Source organism: Hylobates moloch, unplaced genomic scaffold (genome assembly GCF_009828535.3).
Source record: "Hylobates moloch isolate HMO894 unplaced genomic scaffold, HMol_V3 SCAFFOLD_4, whole genome shotgun sequence".
Taxonomy (NCBI): Eukaryota; Metazoa; Chordata; class Mammalia; order Primates; family Hylobatidae; genus Hylobates; species Hylobates moloch.
This window is the reverse complement of record NW_026652279.1, coordinates 128,971,702-128,993,927: the sequence shown is the minus strand read 5'-3', so window position 1 is coordinate 128,993,927 and position 22,226 is coordinate 128,971,702. Positions and strand designations below refer to the sequence as shown.

General features: G+C 34.7%; 1 pseudogene; it reads left to right on the top strand.

Annotated features, from left to right (window-relative positions):
* Nucleotides 1-18,266: 18,266 nt before the first annotated feature.
* On the top strand, nt 18,267-19,098 carry LOC116466443 (nucleophosmin-like; annotated as a pseudogene).
* Nucleotides 19,099-22,226: the final 3,128 nt, after the last annotated feature.

Here is a 22,226-nt window from a genome sequence, read left to right as displayed (position 1 = left end):
CTCTTTTCCTAGTTGAATACCCTTTATTCCCTTCTCCTGCCTGATTGCCCTGGCCAGAACTTCCAGCACTATGTTGAATAGGAGTGGTGAGAGAGGGCATCCCTGTCTTGTGCCAGTTTTCAGAGGGAATGCTTCCAGTTTTTGCCCATTCAGTATGATATTGGCTGTGGGTTTGTCATAGATAGCTCTCATTATTTTGAGATACGTCCCATCAATACCTAATTTATTGACGGTTTTTAGAATGAAGCGTTGTTGAATTTTGTCAAAGGCCTTTTCTGCATCTATTGAGATAATTATATGGTTTTTGCCATTGGTTCTGTTTATATGCTGGATTACATTTATTGATTTGCGTATGTTGAACCAGCCTTGCATCCCAGGGATGAAGCCCACTTGATCATGATGTATAAGCTTTTTGATGTGCTGCTGGATTCGGTTTGCCAGTATTTTATTGAGGATTTTTGCATCAATGTTCATCAAGGATATTGGTCTGAAATTCTCTTTTTTGGTTATGTCTCTGCCAGGCTTTGGTATCAGGATGATGCTGGCCTCATAAAATGTGTTAGGGAGGATTCCCTCTTTTTCTATCAATTGGAATAGTTTCAGAAGGAATGGTACCAGTTCCTCCTTGTACCTTTGGTAGAATTTGGCTGTGAATCCATCAGGTCCTGGACTCTTTTTGGTTGGTAAGCTATTGATTATTGCCACAATTTCAGAGCCTGTTATTGGTCTATTCAGAGATTCAACTTCTTCCTGGTTTAGTCTTGGGAGGGTGTATTTGTCGAGGAATTTATCCATTTCTTCTAGATTTTCTAGTTTATTTGCATAGAGGTGTTTGTGGTATTCTCTGATGGTAGATTGTATTTCTGTGGGATCGGTGGTGATATCCCCTTTTTCATTTTTTATTTCATCTATTTGATTCTTCTCTCTTTTCTTCTTTATTAGTCTTGCTAGCGGTCTATCAATTTTGTTGATCTTTTCGGAAAACCAGCTCCTGGATTCATTAATTTTTTGAAGGGTTTTTTGTGTCTCTATTTCCTTCAGTTCTGCTCTGATTTTAGTTATTTCTAGCCTTCTGCTAGCTTTTGAATGTGTTTGTTCTTGCTTTTCTAGTTCTTTTAATTGTGATGTTAGGGGGTCAATTTTGGATCTTTCCTGCTTTCTCTTGTGGGCATTTAGTGCTATAAATTTCCCTCTACACACTGCTTTGAACGTGTCCCAGAGATTCTGGTATGTTGTGTCTTTGTTCTCGTTGGTTTCAAAGAACATCTTTATTTCTGCCTTCATTTCATTATGTACCCAATAGTCATTCAGGAGCAGGTTGTTCAGTTTCCATGTAGTTGAGCAGTTTTTGAGTGAGTTTCTTAATCCTGAGTTCTAGTTTGATTGCACTGTGGTCTGAGAGACAGTTTGTTATAATTTCTGTTCTTTTACATTTGCTGAGGAGAGCTTTACTTACAACTGTGTGGTCAATTTTGGAATAGGTGTGGTGTGGTGCTGAAAAAAATGTATATTCTGTTGATTTGGGGTGGAGAGTTCTGTAGATGTCTATTAGGTCCACTTTGTGTAAAGCTGAGTTCAATTCCTGGATATCCTTGTTAACTTTCTGTCTCGTTGATCTGTCTAATGTTGACAGTGGGGTGTTAAAATCTCCCATTATTATTGTTTGGGAGTTTAAGTCCCTTTTTAGGTCACTCAGGACTTGCTTTATGAATCTGGGTACTCCTGTGTTGGGTGCGTGTATATTTAGGATAGTTAGCTCTTCTTGTTGAATTGATCCCTTTACCATTATGTACTGGCCTTCTTTGTCTCTTTTGATCTTTGTTGGTTTAAAGTCTATTTTATCAGAGACTAAGATTGCAACCCCTGCCTTTTTTTGTTTTCCATTTGCTTGATAGATCTTCCTCCATCCCTTTATTTTGAGTCTTTGTGTGTCTCTGCACGTGAGATGGGTTTCCTGAATACAGCACACTGATGGGTCCTGACTCCTTATCCAGTTTGCCAGTCTGTGTCTTTTAATTGGAGCATTTAGCCCATTTACATTTAACGTTAATATTGTTATGTGTGAATCTGATCCTGTGATTATGATGTTAGTTGGTTATTTTGCTCGTTAGTTGATGCGGTTTCTTCCTAGCCTCGATGGTCTTTACAATTTGACATATTTTTGCAGTGGCTGGTACCGGTTGTTCCTTTCCATATTTAGTGCTTCCTTCAGGAGCTTTTTTAGGGCAGGCCTGGTGGTGACAAAATCACTCAGCGTTTGCTTGTCTGTAAAGTATTTTATTTCTCCTTCACTTATGAAGCTTAGTTTGGCTGGATATGAAATTCGGGGTTGAAAATTCTTTTCTTTAAGAATGTTGAATATCGGCCCCCACTCTCTTCTGGCTTGTAGAGTTTCTGCCGAGAGATCAGCTGTTAGTCTGATGGGCTTCCCTTTGTGGGTAACCCGACCTTTCTCTCTGGCTGCCCTTAATATTTTTTCCTTCATTTCAACTTTGGTGAATCTGACAATTATGTGTCTTGGAGTTGCTCTTCTTGAGGAGTATCTTTGTGGCGTTCTCTGTATTTCCTGAATCTGAATGTTGGCCTGCCTTGCTAGATTGGGGAAGTTCTCCTGGATAATATCTTGCAGAGTGTTTTCCAACTTGGTTCCATTCTGCCCGTCATTTTCAGGTACACCGATCAGACGTAGGTTTGGTCTTTTCACATAGTCCCAAATTTCTTGGAGGCTTTGTTCATTTCTTTGTATTCCTTTTTCTCTAAACTTCCCTTTCCGCTTCATTTCATTCATTTCATCTTCCATCAGCGATACCCTTTCTTCCAGTTGATCGCATCTGGTACTGAGGCTTCTGCAATCTTCGCGTAGTTCTCAAAACTTGGCTTTCAGCTCCATCAGCTCCTTTAAGCCCTTCTCTCCATTGGTTATTCTAGTTATCCATTCTTCTAATTTTTTTTCAAAGTTTTTAACTTCTTTGCTATTGTTTTGAATTTCCTCCCATAGCTCAGGGTAGTTTGATCGTCTGAAACCTTCTTCTCTCAACTCATCAAAGTCATCCTCCATCCAGCTTTGTTCCGTTGCTGGTGAGGAACTGCGTTCCTTTGGAGGAGGAGAGGTGCTCTGCTTTTTAGAGTTTCCAGTTTTTCTGCTCTGTTTTTTCCCCATCCTTGCGGTTTTATCTACTTTTGGTCTTTGATGATGGTGATGTACAGATGGGTTTTTGGTGTGGATGTCCTTTCTGTTTGTTAGTTTTCCTTCTACCAGACAGGACCCTCAGCTGCAGGTCTGTTGGAGTTTACTAGAGGTCCATTCCAGACCCTGTTTGGCTGGGTGTTAGCAGCAGTGGCTGCAGAACAGCAGATTTTCGTGAGACCACAAATTCATCTGTCTGATAGTTCCTCTGGAAGTTTTTTCTCAGTGGAGTACCCGGCCAAGTGAGGTGTCAGTCTGTCCCTACTGGGGGGGGTGCCTCCCAGTTAGGCTGCTCAGGGGTGACGGACCCACTTTAGGAGGCAGTCTGTCCGTTCTCAGATCTCCAGCTGCATGCTGGGAGAACCACTACTCTCTTCAAAGCTCAAACAAATGCAGAAATCACCCGTCTTCTGCGTCGCTCGGGCTCGGAGCTGTAGACCGGAGCTATTCCTATTCGGCCATCTTGGCTCCACCTCTATATCGATTTCTAGTTTTTTTAATTCTGTAAAGTAATTTGGAATAATTGTCTCTTCTTCTGGTCTCAGGAAGGGTGTGATGTTTTATTGTTATTATTATGTATTTTTAAATTATTTTTACTAATATTGCTGATAATATATATTATTTAATTAATGGTTTTTACATGTGTAGCTTAATTGACTGAAAAGCCAACCTGATCTGCAGTTTTCCTTGGGAATATTTTAATTACTTGTTCAATTTCTGTGTCATTTATTTTTATCCTTCTGTACTTAGTGCTTTTTTTCTAGAAAATTGTTTATTAAATTTAACTATTCAAATGTATTTGCAGACAATTTTTATGACTCATAATGTTAAAATGTCGATAGCATACATAATTCTTTCTCTTTTATTGTCAGTATTGGTCAGTTGTGTTTTTTGAGTCAATTGTTATATATTAATTTTATCACTTTTATTGAATAATAATTTTTTCTTTTTGATTAGGCCTATTTTGTTTGATTTTTAATCAATTTGATTTTTAATCAATTTTTTCTACTGTTCTTTATCATTCTCCTCCTGTTAAAAATTTTTTGGAGTTAATTTTGTTGTTTTTAAAAATAACTCCTTGAGCACAACATGCAGGTTTGTGACACAGGTATACATGTGCCATGTTGGTTTGCTGCACCCATTAACTTGTCATTTACATTAGGTATTTCTCCTAACACTATCCCTCCACCCTCCCCCCACCCCATGACAGGCCCTGGTGTGTGATGTTCCCCACCCTGTGTCCAAGTGTTCTTATTGTTCAATCCCCACCTATCAGTGAGAACACGCAGTGTTTGGTTTTCTGTCCTTGCAATAGTTTGCTCATGTGCCCTAGAACTTAAAGTATAATAAAAAAGTATAAAAATAAAAAATAAATAAAAAAATAAAAATAACTTCTTGAGATGAATGCCTAGCTTAGTACAGTTGATCTCTTCAGTTGTATTAGTCTTTAAAGAATATTAGTTCTCCTCTAAACTTTGTATATTTTAGATAGCTTCACTACAGTTTTCATATGCTATAATTTGCATGTAGTATATTTCAAAATATTTCTAATGTCCTTATGTTTTATTATTTGTTCTTGGTGCATTAACAATTATCTTTTTAAATTTCTAAACACATGGGGTTTTTAAATTAGCTTTTTGTCATTAATTTCCATCTCAATTGCCTTGAGGTTTAGAAATATGTTCTGTATATTAAATTGTTGGAGTTTTTTTCACTTGTGCCCTATGGAAGATAATGTAATTTATTTCCAATTTGACAATCTTTAAGTGGCATAGTCAATATATTCAAATATTGAAAGTTATTTTGTGATAACTTTTCATTTTCTACCTGTTTTGTGTTTCTTTTTCTATGTTCTTTGTATTTTGGGATTCATAAAATTTTGTTGTTAATCTTCCGTTTTTTCTTCTATGTTTTAGAAGATGTTTCTACTATGTTACCACTTCTAACATCTTTTATTTTCCATTACTAGTTTCACTTGAAATCTGATTGTAATAAAAATGTATCCTCTTATTGGATAATGCAAAATCAGAAAATATTTATATTTATTTGTCCCTCACCAGGCTTGCATATTACTTTTTTTTTAAAAAAATAGTTTATTTTTTCTTTAAAATCAGAAGTAATTATCAGTATTACCTTAGTGAACAATGTTTATTGTTTATTTATATAGATCTAAGTATTTACTTTGTATTATTTGTTTCTTATGTTTTTGATGGAGTCTCCCTCTGCCGCCCAGGCTGGAGCACGGTGGCGCGATCTTGGCTCACTGCAACCTCCACCTCCCGGGGTTCAAGTGATTCTCCTGCCTCAGCCTCCCAAGTAGTTGGGACTACAGGCACGTGCCACCATGCCCAGCTAATTTTTCTATTTTTAGTAGAGACGGTGTTTCACCATGTTGGCCAGGATGGTCTCGATCTCTTGACTTCATGATCCACCCACCTCAGCCTCCCAAAGTGCTGTGATTACAGGTGTAAGCTTGTATTATTCATCTCTTACATATCAGGTATTCATTCTGTGATTATTATTTTATTGCCTGAAACGTATCTGTTACAATTTCTTTTGGTTTTGTTTTGCCAGTAGTACAACCTATCAACTTTTGTTTTATGAAAATATTTCAAATTTGTCCTGGTTTTTGAGGATGATTTTTCTGTGTATAGATTTCTAAGTCTGGAGTTATTTATATTATTACATTGACTATATTACTTCACTCTTATGAATTTTTATTTTACATGTGTCTGGTAATTCCAATAGCAGAAGGTCTTTTATTTCCTTCCTGTTGTTATATGCAGATATACCTACATATATTAATATATAAATGAATATGCATTTATATGTGAACACACAAACACAGACACACATACATACATATTCATTTATTTATTTTCTTCCTTGTCTTTGTGCCAAGTGGCTTCTGAGTGAGTGATTCATTTCCAAAAAATTTATGCGTCAGGCCATTTTAGGGCTCAGAATGAAGGAGTAACTGTAGCAGGTATTTGTGTATACTTCTATGCTTCAGAAGGCACTAATTTTAGGAACTACTTTAGTGATTGGATGGTTTTCCCCACCTAGGTATGGTGAACTTCAGCTCAGTGTCTGCCAGAGAGGCGCTATATTTACACTTTCTCAACATCATTTCCCCATGCTCTGCTTAGCACCAAAGAACTTCCGCTTAATTTAAAGCCACATTCTCTGAAGATTGATGATAAAATTTTATTCTGGGTTTACATTTACACTGAGAGTGTATCCTTTGGATGGTCACATAATTAGGAGAAAGGAATCTTTTATTAGACTCCACAATTCAGGTGGCTCTGAAGTATGTCTTCTGGTCCCGGTACTTTTCCTGATCTTGAAAATCAATATTTGTAGAAGTATCCATGATAGTCAAACTCAAAGAAGCAGAAAAGGCAATAGTGGTTGCCAGGGCCTAAAGAAAAGAGAAGTAGAGAGTTGTTTTTGAATATCTATAAAGTTCCAGTTCTGCTATATGAATAAGTAGAGATTTGCTCTGCAACGTAGTGGCTATAGTTAACAATAGACAACATGTACTTAAGAATTTATGAGAGTAGATCTCATGTTAAGTGCTCTTACCACAAGAAAAAACAAAAACAAAATAAAAAACGATGCTTTGGGTGGTGTTAGACATGTCTATTACTTTGATTGTGGTAGTGCTATCACAAATGTTTGCATTTGTCCACACTCATCAGATGGTTCACATTAAATATGTTTGGTTCTTATATATGTTCTACCTCAAAAAAAACTGAAAAAAAAAGAAAAACATCAATGCTCCATTTCCCTTATTTTGTAAAATAATTTCATAAAAAAACAGCTTCAGTAATATTTATATCTCTTGGTTGCTACTATCACAAATATTTTTGGCTTGATAATTACTCACTATCTTGCTAGTTTTATGCTTTTAAAATAAGTTAAAATTTTTTTAGCAAACAATTTTTATTAGTTTCACCAGATGATTTGAACAGGACTACTGTGTTTTTACATTACTAGTTTTCCTAATTGTTTTTAAGATTTTTGACATTGCAATTTTTTTCCTAAATGCTTATTACCTAATTAACACTTTTAAATGTTCTTTGAGAGTCTAAATGAAATGCGTGTGCTGTCTTGGGAATAATGCTATATATGTCCATTAATTTGAACTTGTCATTTTCATCATCTCAATCAATACTTCATATCCTAATTAGCGTTTCATCAAATTCATCTTTCAATTTCTAAAAGAAATAAGTTAAATTATTTCACTAGAATTGTGAATTTATTATTCTTGTATTAATCAATAGTGCTTGCTTTATACACTGTAAAGCCATGAGGTCAGTTGATTTTTTTTTTACTTCAGATTACATGTCTTCTTTGTGGTGTTTGATCTTATATAAATTTGAAACACCTTTTTGGGGTCATTTTCTATTGTTTTTATTGTTGTGAATTGCCAGCGCTATTTTCCTCATGCTTTTATTTTTAAAATTCCAGAATAATTTTGATATATAATAGCTAAACGTTCTAAAAAATGTTATTTTCTGGAGAATAACTTAGCTTTGTATACAGGGAACCCAGAGACTCAATATCTACCTGGCGTTGAGCTCTGGCTCAAACTAAAAAATTTAGTTTCTATGAAAAAGGAGCAAGGAAAGAGTCTTTAAGTAACTTGGCTCCCCAAGCAGAACTTTCTAATTTATAAGCTCATTAATTTTACTCAGATTTTTCTTCTATTCTTTGGATCTGTGGACTTGCTACACTCTATTTTTTATAAAATGCCATTCCCAAACTTTGATTTTCATTACAAAGAAAATACTTAAACTGTTTCATGTACTTATGATATTCTGCTTACCACATCAATAAATGTTTATATATAATTTTGTAATATATATATGCAGAGGTACATGTATCTATATGTATGCTTATATGTGTACATGTATGTATGTATATAGTTGGCCCTCTATATCTGTGGGTTTCACATCCATGAATTCAACCAAATATTAATTAAAATTTTTCAGAAAAACCCTCCACAAAGTTCCAAAAAGCAAAAGTTAAATTTGTTGAACCCAGAGTACTATGTTAAATCAATGAGACTGAAGTAATGTGTAGGCATTATATCAGGTATTATAAGTAATCTAGAAATGATTTAAAGTACAGCAGAGGATGTATGTAAGCTGTGTGCAAACACTGTACCATTTTATATGAGACTTGAGCATTCATGAATTTTGGTATCAGTGGGGGTCCTGAAACAAATTTCCCACAGATACCAAGAGATAACTGCATGTGTGTGTGTATGTCTGTATTAATATGTAATTTTGAGGCATTCAACACATTAAAGTAGTTATAAGTTTTCACAGCTGTTATTTTGATTTATATTTAATTATTTTTATATTTGGAAAGCCATTCATAATGTATGTGGTAAATTATATGGTTTCCTTTTAACACCATAAATGTAAATGTTATAATTTCATTTATTAACAAATGCTTTTGTTCATATTTACTACTAAATGCTCAGCAGATAGTTTTCCTGGATTACAGGAGTTTATAATATTTAGAGAAACTTTATTGGTTTGCGTTAATGAAATAATAGCATTTTAACTGCATTTATGGATGCTTTCTATTATTACTTGCTTTTCAAAACAATATAAATAGGCCACTATAAAGTTCTTGGTATATATTCTTAATTATTGAGTTATCTGTAGAGTTTTTAATGTTTTTTTCCCCTTAGAATCAATCAGTTTCATTGAAGTATTACAATTCATCTGCGTATATAAAGCATTTATTGAAAAATACTTAGATTAGAATTTCTGTGTTAATAGTAGATCTTTTTATGAAGATCTAGAGAAATAAGGCAGTTATTTTTAGCAAAATAATTCTAGTAGAATTGGTGAATCTTCTAAGGAGATTAAGGAGCATAAATAAATTAATAGTTGGGATAAATGTTGTCAGCAAAATGGCATAGTAGATGATCCCAGCTTTCTCCCGCAACAACATCAAGAAGACAACAGTTAGACAGCTATTTACAAAAACAGCACTGGAGAGCTCAGGATTCCATTTAAGAAGCTGCAGCAGCATGGTAGAGCAAAAAACCTGGGAATAGCTGTTAAAAGTAAGTCAGATGAAAATTTTCATTTTACCTACATTATGCCATCCCGCAGACTGGCACTGCTCAGCATGAAAAAGGGAAGTCCTGTTCTGTGGGTTTTCCTTGCATGGAAAAGGAGAACAAATGGATGACCAGCTTTTCCACTCTTTTAGGGCACTGTCCAAAGAACCTGCCTCACTTTCAGGGCACCCGGATTGCTGGGGAGATCAGCATAGCTGAGACATCTGGAGATGGCTTGCAACAAAGAAGGACAAGGGCTATCAGTATCAGCCACAAGAGGGTGCCACCATGGTCCCTGGTGACTTGCTCTGCACAGGACACCAGCGGCCTTCACCATGAGAACATCAACAGCGGTTGGGCTGCAACATACACTTTTCTGCAGCTTTCACCACTGAAGACTGCAACATCAACCACCACAGCTTTGCCACCAAGAGCTCCAGTCTTCTGCCTCTGCAGGCTCCAGCTGCCTGAACCTCCATGCCTCTTCCTCACTCTACCCAAGAGCTGTCCAGCTGGTGCCACTACAGATACCCTGGCCTCAAGATTCATCATGGCCACTGCTTATGCACCTGAAAATGGCTCATACCCACACCACCAGCCCTGGCCTACAGCTGGTCCCTGCAGGCACTTGCATACACATTTTCAGCCCCAAACCCCATAGTCATGGTTATGATTGCTGCTGGCATCTGCTTCAGTGGATGTACATACAGTAGACCCCAGTGCTTGCCACCATGTTCATGCACACTGCTAATCGAAGCCACTCTTGCCTTTAGCCTTAGTTCTCCACTGCTGGGCCCAGAGGCACTGTGGAGGACTCCAACAGCCCTTACATTCCCTGCAGACCCTCCATAGCTCTCACCAATAAGGACCTCACAGTTGCCAACATCATAAACCTTAGTTGCGTGAGCTGACAAGGCACCATGTTCCTCTAGACCTGGAAGCAACCACATCCCTCCACACATGGTGTAAGGTGCTATAGCACTCTCTAGCATGCCTCCCAACCCTGCAGTTGAAGGTCTTTCTTTACCAAGCCCAGTCCATAAGTCAGGAAGAGGTGACTGCTTCTTCAAATGTGCAGATACTTATGCAAGGCCATGATCAGGAAGAATCAGGAAAACATGACACCAGCAAAAGAACACAGTAAACTTCTAATAACTGACACCAAAGAAATGAAGATCCGGCCAGGCATCGTGGCTCACACCTGTAATCCCCAGCACTTTGGAAAGCTGAGGTGGGTAGATCATGCAGTCAGGAGTTCAAGACCAGCCTGACCAACATGGTGAAACCCCCTCTCTACTAAAAATACAAAAATTAGCCGGGCCTGGTGGCAGGTGCCTATAATACCAGCTACTCAGGAGGCTGAGGCAGGAGAATCATTTGAACCTGGGAGGCAGAGGTTGCAGTGAGTCGAGATCACACCATTGCACTCCAGCCTGAGCGACAGAGCGAGATTCCATCTCAAAAAAAAAAGAAAGAAAGAAAAAGAAAAGAAATGAAGATTCACAAATTGCATCACAAATAATTTAAAATAATAGGTCTAAAGAAGTTCAGTGAGCTACAAGGGAACACAGATTAACAATTTAACAAAACCTGGACCACAACAAAAGAACAAAATGAGAAGTTCAAAAAGAAAAAGAAGAAGCAAACAAATTTCTGAGCTGCAGAATACAACTGAGTTTGAAAATTAGAGCATCAATGGCAGACTCAAAGCAATACAATAAATAATAGAGAATTTCAATACCCTACTTTCAACAATAGATAGATCATCCAGACAGAAAATCAATAGAAAACATTTGACTTACCCTACACCACAGACCAAATAAACCTAACAGGCATATATAGAATATTCCAAAAGCAACAGAATATTTTCCCAGATAGATCATATGTTAGGCCACAAAACAAATCTTATGAAATCTGAGAATATTGAAATCATATGAAGCATCTTTCTGAATAAAATGGCATAAAACTAGAAATCAATAACAGACAGAAAAATTGAAAAATAAGCAAATATGTGGAAATTAAACCACATGCTTCAAAAGAGTAATGTGTCAAAGAAGGAATCAAAATGGAAATAAACAAAAGTCTTGAGACAGTTGAAAATGGAAACATAACATACCAAAACTTATAGGATGCTGGAAAAGCAGATATATTACTAAAAGCGAGGTTCATAGTGAAAAAGAAAAAAGAAAGAACTCAAAAAAATGAAAAACCTAGCTTTACATCGCAAGAAACAAAACAAAGGAGACTAAAACTAAGCTCAAAGTTAGCAGAAGGAAGAAAATGATCAACATAGGAACAGAAATAGAGACTAGAAAGACAATACAAACTGCCAATGAAACTACAAATTGATGTTTAAAAATATAAACAAAAATGGCAAACTTTTAGCTAAACTGAGAAAAAAATTGAAAAAACTCAAATAAATAAAATCAGAAATGAAAGAGGAGACATCATGAATGATACCACAGAAATACGAGGAATCATAGGCAACAGCTGTGAACAATACACATAAAACTGGATAGCCTCGTAGAAATGAATAAATTCCTAGACCCATTTAACCTAGCCAGACTAAATCATAATGAAGTAGAAAATCTGAATAGACCAATAGTGACTAAGGAGATAGAATCAGCAATGAAAAAATCTCTCAACAAAGTAAGCCCAGGACCAGATGGCTTCACTGATGAAGTCTACCAATTCTTTAAAGAAACAGATATTAATTCTCAAATTCTTCCAAATAATTGAAGAGGAGGGAATACTTTCAAACTTATTTTTCAAGACTAGCATTATGCTGATAACAAAGCCAGACAAGGAAACTACAAGAAAAGAAAATTGCAGACGTATATCATTGATAAGCATAGATGCAAAAATTCTCAACAAATACTATAAAGTGAATTCAGTAGCACATTAGCAGGATCATCCACAAAGATCAAGTGGGATTTATCCCAGGGATGCAAAGATGGTTTAACATGTGCAAATCAGTAAATGTGATAGACTACATTAAAATATTGAAGAATAAAAATTCTATGATCATCTCAATGTGCAAATTTAACATCCTTTCATAATAAAAGTTATCAACAAATTAGTTATAGAAGGAATGTAAATGCACCTCAACACAGTAAAGGCCATATATGACAAGCACACAGCTAACAGCATACTTAATAGTGAAAAATTCGCTGAAAGCTTTTCCTCTAAGATCCCAAACAAGACAAGGATGCCCACTGTAACCATTTTTATTCAACAAGACAATTTAGTCAAAGAAATTAGGTGGGAGAAAGAAGTAACAGACATCAAAAAGAGAAAGGCAAAAGTAAAGTTAGATCCATTTGCAGATGACCTGATCTTATATATAGAATCCTCTGAAGACTCCACAATAAAATCTGTTTGAACTAATAAAATAATTCAATAAAGTTACAGAATACAAAATCAGTGTGCAAAAATCAGTTGTATTTCTATACACTAATAACACTAATAGTGACTTCTCTGAGAGATGAGGAAAACAATCCCATTGCAAACAGCATAAAATGCAATACAATATTTAGAAATATATTTAACCAAGGAAATAAAAGATCTGTACAGTAAAAACTATAAGACATACTACCCAAATAAATCTACAGATTAAATGCAATCCCTTTCAGAATTCCCATGGCATTTTTCACAAAACAGAATAAAATAATCCTAAAATTAATTTGGAACCACAAAAAAAAATCCAAATAGGAAAATTAATCTTTAGACACATAGAATAAAGCTAGGGACATCACATTTCCTGATTTGAAACTATACTTTAAAGCTATGGCAATCAAAACAATATATTACTGGCATAAAAACAGGCACATATATGAATGAAACAAAATAGAGCATTTAGAAATAAACTCATGCATATGGTCAACTAATCATTTACAAAGGTGCTGAAAACATATAGTAGGTAAAGGATAGTCACTTCAAGAAATAATGTTTGGACAACTGGATGTCCATATGCAAAAGAGTAAAACTGGAATCTTATTTTACACCACACCCAAAAATCAACTAGAAATGAATTAAAGGCTTGAAATCATAAAAGCCCTGGAAGACATATGGAAAAGTCTCCCTGATATTGATCTCGATACTGATTTTTTTGTATGACACCAGTAGTGCAAGGAACAAAAGCAAAATTAATCAATGGGCTTACATCAAACTCAAAAGCTACCGCACAGAAAAGAGTTAATAAAATGAAAAGGCAATATTCAGAGTGGGAAGAAACTATTTGTAAACTATATATCTGATAAGAGTTAATATCAAAAATATAAAAAGGACTCGTACAACTGAATAGCAAAAAATAAATAAATAAAAAATAAAAAAACTGATTTAAAAATAGCAAAGGATCTGAACAGACATTTCTCCAAAGGCCAACAAAAAGCCAACAGGTATACTACAGAATGGACATTTTATTTTTTGCTTAGCAATTTTATTCACTGTTGGATTTTTTTTAATGGAAAAACATATCAGCTATTTCTTTTGCCCCCCATTGTTTCCTTTTGGAGTGCTTTTTTCCCAGTATTACTGAAGTATGATTGAAAAATAAAAATTGAATATGTTTATGATGTATAACATAATGTTTTGATATACATATACATTGCAAAATTATTAACATACTAAAGTTAATTAACATATCCATCAATTCAATAATTACTATTTTGTATGTATGTGTATGTTTGGGGAGTGCGGGGTAAGAACACTTGAGATCTACTCTCTTCACATATTTTAAGTACACAATACAGTATTAAGTATAGTTATTACAGTAATTATACTTAATACTGTATAGGTTAGGCCTCCAGAATTTATTCATTTTATAATTGAAAATTTCTTTGACCCTTTGACCAATATCTTCTCTTTTCTGCCACATCCCAGGCCCTAACAACTCAAATTCTACTTTCTGTTACTTATGCATTTAACACTTTTTTAGATTTTACGTGCAAATGAGATCATGCTGTATCTCTCTTTCTATGTCTAGCTTATTTCACTTAACATAATGTTCTATGGGTTTATCCATGTTGTTGGCAAATGGCAGTATTTCCTTTTTTAAGGCCAAATAATAATGCATTGTGTTCTTTATCCATTCATTTGTTGTGTGACACATAGCTTGTTTCTATATTTTAGCTATTGTGAATAATGTTGCAATGAACACAAGAGTGCAAATAATTCTGCAAGTATGTGATTCTTTTTCCCTTTTTGGATATATAACTAGAAGTGGAATTGCTAGATCATAGGGTAGTTCTATTCTTAATTTTTAAAGAACTTTAATACTGTTTTCCATAATGGTTGTGCATTCTCATCTACAGTAACAAGGGTTCCTTTTTCTCCAATCTTCTCCAAGACTTTTTTTCTTTTTGATAATAGCCATTCTAACAGCTGTGGGGTAATATCTCAACTTGGTTTTGATTCGCATTTCTCTGATAATTAGTGATGTTGAGCACTAATCACATCACATTTTTTAATGGTGCTGGGTTAACTGGCCTATTGTTTTTGTTAGCTTTGTCAACGATCTGATGACTGTAGGTGTGCAGAATTATTTCTGGGCTCTTATTCGGTTGTGTTGGTCTATGTGCCTGTTTTTGTACCAGTACCATACTGTTTTGGTTACTGTAGCCCTGTAGTATAGTTTGAACTTGGGTAACGTAATGCTTTCAGCTTTATCCTTTTGGCTTAGGATTGCCTTGCCTGTTTGGGCTCTTTATCTGGTTCCATATGAATTTTAAAATAGTTTTTTCTTTTTAGTTTTGTGAAGAATATTATTGGTAGTTTGATAGGAATAGCATTGAATCTGTAATATGCTTTGGGCAGTATGGCCATTTTATTCATATTGATTCTACATATCCATGAGCATGAAATGTTTCTCCATTTGTTTGTGTCATCTCTGATTTCTTCGGGCAGTGTTTCGTAATTCTCACTGTAGAAATCTTTCACCTTCCTGGTGAGCTGTATTCCTAGGTATCTTACTCTTTTTGTGGCTACTGTGAATGGGATTGCATTCCTGATTTGGTTTGCAGCTTGACTGTTGTTGGTGTCAAGGAATGCTAGCGATTTTTGTATATTTATTCGAAAGTTCCTTTAATGAATCAGCAAACATACAACTTAAAACTGCAGTATTGCATGAAATTATTTTAGTATGTTATTCTTTTTGAGTATTTGTGCTTATGTGTTTTTATTCACATATTAATATGCATGGCAATTATAGGTGGCATTTGCTTTCTTCACAACTTTCATTTGAATATTATAATTCAAATGTTGAAGTATTATTTAATTTATAATTTAATGCAATTGTAAGTACATGAACATATTTTCAAATTAATAAGTTTTGTAAATATTACAAATTTCAATGAAAGTACCCATCAAATAATGGATAGAAGTGTAAAAACTTGGTTGTGATATATTACAGTTTAAAATACACCTTTATGTATAATAATGGTAATACAATTACATTCTCACAGAATCGTTAGTTTTGCTTTGCCCATTGTCCCTATGCTTTGGAGAAAACACCACCAGATATCTGACACTCACTCAGTAGTGAGTGTCATTACACTACTAAGCATAGCATTCAAGCCTCGAAAATGGAATCTTGAAATCCACTAGTTTTGTTGCACGCACTTGTAAGACTTAATGCAATGTATGCTACTAAAAAGTTTTCTATGCCTAAGAAATTAACTTATAAAATAAAAAGTTTAAAGGCAAGCAATCATTTAAGAAAAAAGTAGATTTTTATATTTTTTCCCAAAAATATTTGAGTATAAATTAAGGGACACTTTACTTTTAATATCTTTAGTTTTTTTTTTAAAAAAATTGTACTTGATATACACATAGATATGTATTATTAAAAGTGATTCTTCTAGCTATATACTGGAATCTTAATTTCTGATACTTTATAGAAATATTTATTCATCCACAATATTACTATGTAACATTAAATAGGTGATAACATTAGTTTATTTTAATTTTTCTTTTTACTTGCTATTATGCTTTCTCGCCTTGTGAATACTGAAGATGTACCAATACAAATATTTGTATTTTTCTTTCATCTAGTTCAGCTAGACAATGTCTTAATCTATAGTTTTGGTTTGTTTTACCAAAATCCTACTTTTTAGAAAGCATGATTTTCTGAAATCTCAGATAGGTAAAAATGGCCAATTACTTGGTTTTAGCTTTTCTTCAGTAAATTTCATACAATACAGATAAAATTATGGATACTAAAGTAGACTAATTTTAATTAAAATATCTATACTTCTTGAAATACAAATTATGTGAAGGAGAATAAGATAAAGCTTTCATTTACAATACAATGTCTGTGTATGATTTTGCATATTATATAGGTAAACATGAAATCTAAGGTATCACAACAAATTTTAAAGTAATACACGTACTTTAAATAATTAATATGGATATATGTGGCTAAAGGACAAACACTAAAAGAAGCAAAGTAATAAACGTGGTTATTTTGCTTAAAGAATAACAATATAGCTAGACTCTTGAATTGGTAGGTTCAAGATATGAAAGATATTTATACTATCGATGTTAATTAAGAATTTGCATAGCTTTTGATGTTCTTTAAAATTCAAAATATATAATGTAAATATCTAAAGAGTATATAATTTTAATTATCAATAGTTTACTTATTCTAAATGCTAGATATTCAAATGCTTCCCTACTTCATTCAATCTAAGAAATTAATTCTACTTTTAGCAGCATATTTACAGAAATCCATGCCATAAAGGCACCTGCTTATAAGACAGGTGGTGCTATCTGCTTATATATGAGGGATAGGTTCAAGAATAAAAGGTTGAATTTATTAAAGAACAGCAATGTACAATTTGTCCTCAACAGTAAGTAGCCCTACATTTAACAACAACAACAAAAAAACTGTGCTCTAGGGGAGCTCAGGGAATAATGGGCGAAATGTCTGAAATGTCAAGAATAATTAAGAAAAATGATAGTGTTAAATATCAGCAAAGGAAATACATCTTTCCTCCTATAATATTCTCTTCCTATTTCTTCTTTACTTTTAAATGTCATCTCTGCTCTCAAATTATTTAGGATAGTGCTTGCAAAAGGGTAGTATAATTTCTAGGTAATTTGACATATCCCCTTGATAAAATTGTTGTTTGGATATTTCTTTATTCGTGCTTCATTTAATATGAGTCCACTATTTTGTATGACTTAAATGGGTCAAAATTTAATAAAATCATATGAAAGGTGTCAGCTTTCCAAGGGAAGTAGCTTGATTTATCTTTGGATTTTTTTTAACCTCATTTCATAAAGTCTTTTTTTGTAAGTGATTTACATGCAATTCTTTCATTTTATATATGCCTATATATAATTATAAATTTAAATTATAAATTTAAATTTAGACTAACACCATAATGAGATATGCCACAGAGTAATTTTACATTCATTACTAGTTAATTATACCAATCAGTTAATCCATATATTAGGGAAAGTTTTGATTTTGTTCTTTAACATAAATATTAAAACCACACATTTTTAACTTATTTTCTCTAATGAGTAATTAGAGCTGAAAGCATGTATTTAAACAATTGAAATTCTTCTGCTTTGGTGTAAAAGGACAAAATTGTTCACACATTTCTCAGAACTAATTCAGACCCTTGGAAGAGAACAATTTAAAAATAAATTTTTATAAGCTCATATAAGATTAAAATATGCGATATTAAAAACTCAATGTCATACAAAAAATTAGCCGGGCGTGGTGGCGGGCGCCTGTAGTCCCAGCTACTCAGAGAGGCTGAGGCAGGAGAATGGCGTGAACCCGGGAGGCGGAGCTTGCAGTGAGCCGAGATCGCTCCACTGCACTCCAGCCTGGGTGAAAGAGCGAGACTCCATCTCAAAAACAAAACAAAACAAAAACAACAAAAAAACCCCTCAATGTCCCTGATGTGATTCTGTCATGAGCGGCTGTTCTCTTGATCAGTGGTCGTTTATCTCCATCCGCCTTCTCCCTAGAATTATCTGAGGCCCTAGAATTATTTTTTCAGTAGTGAACTAAAGGCCGACAGAGATGATCACTTTAAGGTGGATAATGATGGAAATGAGCACCAGTTATCTTTAAGAACGGTCAGTTTGGGGCTGGTGCAAAGGATGAATTGCACATTGTTGAAGCAGAGGCAATGAATTATGAAGGGATTCCAATTAAAGTAACGCTGACAACTCTGACAATGCCTGTAGAGCCAATGGTTTCCCTTGGGGGCTTTGAAAATAACACCACCAGTGCTCTTATGGTTGAAGTGTGGTCCAGGGCCAGTGCATATTAGTGGACAGCACTTAGTAGCTGGGGAGGAAAATGCAGAGTCAGAAGATGAAGAAGGGGAGGATGTGAAACTCTTAAGTATATCTGGAAAGCCTTCTGCCCCTGGAGGTGGTAGCAAGGTTCCACAGAAAAAAGTAAATTTGCTAGTGATGAAGATAATGATGAAGCTGATGATGATGAAGAAGATGATGATGATTTTGATGATGAGGAAACTGAAGAAAAAGCGCCAGTGAAGAAATCTGTACCAGATACTCCAACCAAAAATGCACAAAATTCAAATCAGAATGGAAAAGACTGAAAACCATCATCGACACCAAGATGAAAGCACAAAAATCCTACAAAAAACAGGAAAAAACTCCTAAAACACCAAAAGAATCTAGTTCTGTAGAAGGCATTAAAGCAAAAATGCAAGCAAGTATAGAAAAAGGTGATTCCTTTCCCAAAGTGGAAACCAAGTTCATCAATTATGTGAAGAATTGCTTCCGGATGACTGAGCAGAAGGCTATTCAAGATCTCTGACAGTGGAGGAAGTCTCTTTAAGAAAATAGTTCAAACAAGTTGTTAAAAGTTTTCCCTCTTATTTTATTTCTGTAACAGTTGATATCTGGCTGTCCTTTTTATAATGCAGAGTGAGAACTTTCCCTACCATGTTTGATAAATGTTGTCCAGATTCCATTACCAAGGATGTGTTGTCCAAAATGCCTGTTTAGTTTTTAAAGATGGAACTCCACCCTTTGCTTGGTTTTAAGTATGTATGGAGTATTATGATAGGACATAGTAGTAGTGGTAGTCAGACATGGAAATGGTGGGGAGACAAAAATATACATGTGAAATAAAACAGTATTAAAAAGGAAAACTCAATGTATTACCTTTAAAATTTAATCACCATGTCAAACAATTCAAAGAAACAAAATAAATTATTTGAAAATGAAAATTTTGTCACAGATGAGAAATGAAGCCACAAGTAGATTGGCAGTAAGCAATGAAGAAAGTGATGGCAGAATTATTTGTTTCAACTACATGTTGGTTTTAACTTGCTAAAAAGTTATTGTCAGTGTCAAAAGAGATGCAAAATGGGAAATATATGTTTTATATCATCAATTATAGATATTTATTTGTAATTATTATGGGTGTATAATAGTTTTATGTAGTTATGGGGTATTTGTGAAATTTTGATACAAGCAAACAATGTGTAATAACCAAATCAGGATAATTGGAGTATCCATCACCTCAAGTATTACCATTTCTTTTCTTTGTGTTAGGAACATTGTAATTCCACTCTATTAGTTATTTTAAAATATACAATGAATTATTGTTAGCCATAGTCTATTGTGCTACCAAACACTAGGTATTCATTCTATCTGACTGAATCCTGGTACCCATTAACCATCCTCTCTTTTTTCCCTGCTCTCCACACTCCTTTCCAGCCTCTGGGACCCAACATTCTTTGGGCCTAATGCACAAATCTGAATATTTGTTTAAAACTATATTTAAGTGTGGCAAGTTTTGCCAACAAGTGTATGCAGTGTTTATTAATTCATAAATATATGATAAATTTAGGACTTAAATAAACAAGAATAACACCATGAAAGGTTTTCTATTTCATGGTAAGTAATTAGATTTTTTCCATGTATTTCATCAGATATTTAAGAGGTTTTAGGGTATGGAGATTGTGGTAGAGGTGAAGGGTATATATTTTTTTCTCTAGGTCACATTTGTGACCTTGTGTGTCACAAAATTGATGCACAAGTTCTAAACATGTAACTATGTGGATGAGAAATGAACAAAGCCTGAATTATATTTTTTAGAGGGTGACTTAGAGAAAAATATATACATTCGTGCCCAGAGGGAGTCCATAGAGACATTTTTCTATACAGGAATGCACCGCATAATGATTTTTCAGTCAACAACAGATTGTATATACTATGGTGGTCCCTAAAATTATAATGGAGCTGGAAAATTCCTATCACCTAGTGATACTGTAACAGCCACAATGTCCTAACACAATGCATCACTCATGTTTGTGATCATGCCGTTGTAAACAAACCTACTTTGATACCAGTCCTATAAAATATTTAGCACATACAATTATGTACAATTCATAATGCTTGATAATGATAATGAGACTATGTTATTGGTTTATATATTTGACATATTTTATATTTTTATTTTAGAGGGCATTCCTTGTACTTTTTTTTTTTTTAAAGTTAACTTAAAACCATCTCAGACAGGTCCTTTGGGAGGTATTCCAGAAGAAGGCATCATTATCATAGGACATGACAGCTTCATGCATATTATTGGCCCTGAAGACTTTCCAGTGAGACAAGACATGGAATTAGAAGACAGTGATATTGATTATCTTGATACTGTGTAGTCCTAGGCTAAGATGTGTTTGTGTCTTAGTTTTTAACGAAAAAGTTTAGAATTAAAAAGAAAAATTTAGAAAGACAAAAGCTTATAAAATAAGAATATAAAGAAATGAAGTATTTTAGTACAGCTGTACAATGTATTTGTGTTTTAAGTGAAGTATTATTATAACAGAGCCAAAAAAGTTAGAGAAAAAAAAAAAAAAAAGGCTAGGCACGGTGACTCATTCATGCCAATAATCTCAGCACTTTGGGATGCTGAGGTGGGTAGATGACTTGAGTTCAGGAATTCAAGACTGGCCTGGGCAACATGGCTAAAACCTGTCTCTACTAAAGAACACAAAAAGGCCAGACCTGGTGGCTCATGCCTGTAATCCCAGCACTTTGGGAGGCTGAGGTTGGCAGATCACTTGTGGTCAGGGGTTTGAGACCAGCCTGGCCAACATGGTGAAACCCCATCTCCACTAAGCATAGAAAAATTAGCCAAGCACAGTGGCGTAGCCCTGTAATCCCAGCTACTGGGGAGGCTGAGACAGGAGAATCGCTTGAACTTGTGAGGTGGAGGTTGCAGTGAGCTGGGACCACACCACTGCACTCCAGCCTGGGCAACAGAGTGAGACTCTCGACAGAGCAAGACTCCATCTCAAAAATAAGTAAATAAATAAATAAATAAATAAATATAAAAAACACAAAAATTAGCCAGGCATGGTGTTGCATGCCTGTGGTCCCAGCTACTCAGGAGGCTGAGACAGGAGGATCACTTGAAACCGGGAGGTGGAGGTTGCAGTGAGCCATGATCATGCCACTTCATTCCAGCCTGGACAATAGGGTGAGACTCTGTCACGCAAAAAAAAAAAAAAAGTTAAAGAAAACAAGTTTATAAAGAAAAAAATTAAAGTAAGCTAAGGTTAATTTACTATTGGAGAAGGAAATTAAAAAAATAAATTTAGTGTAGGTGAAATGAAGTAGTGTATAGCAATGTGCTAGGCCTTCACATTCACTCCCCACTCACTCACTGACTCACCTCCAGCAGCTTCTAGTCCTGCAAGCTCCATTCATGGTAGGTGTCATAAAGTAGTACCATTTTGTATCTTTTGTATTGTATTTTTATTGTATCTTTTCTATGTTTATACATATTTAGATACACAAACACAAATTGTGTTATAATTACTTCAATATTCCATGCAGTACATGTGGAGCAGGTTTGTAGGCTAAGAGCAATGGTTGTACACTAGAGCCTAGATGTGTGACAGACTATACCATCTAGGTTGGTGTAAGTACACTCTATTATGTGTGCACAAT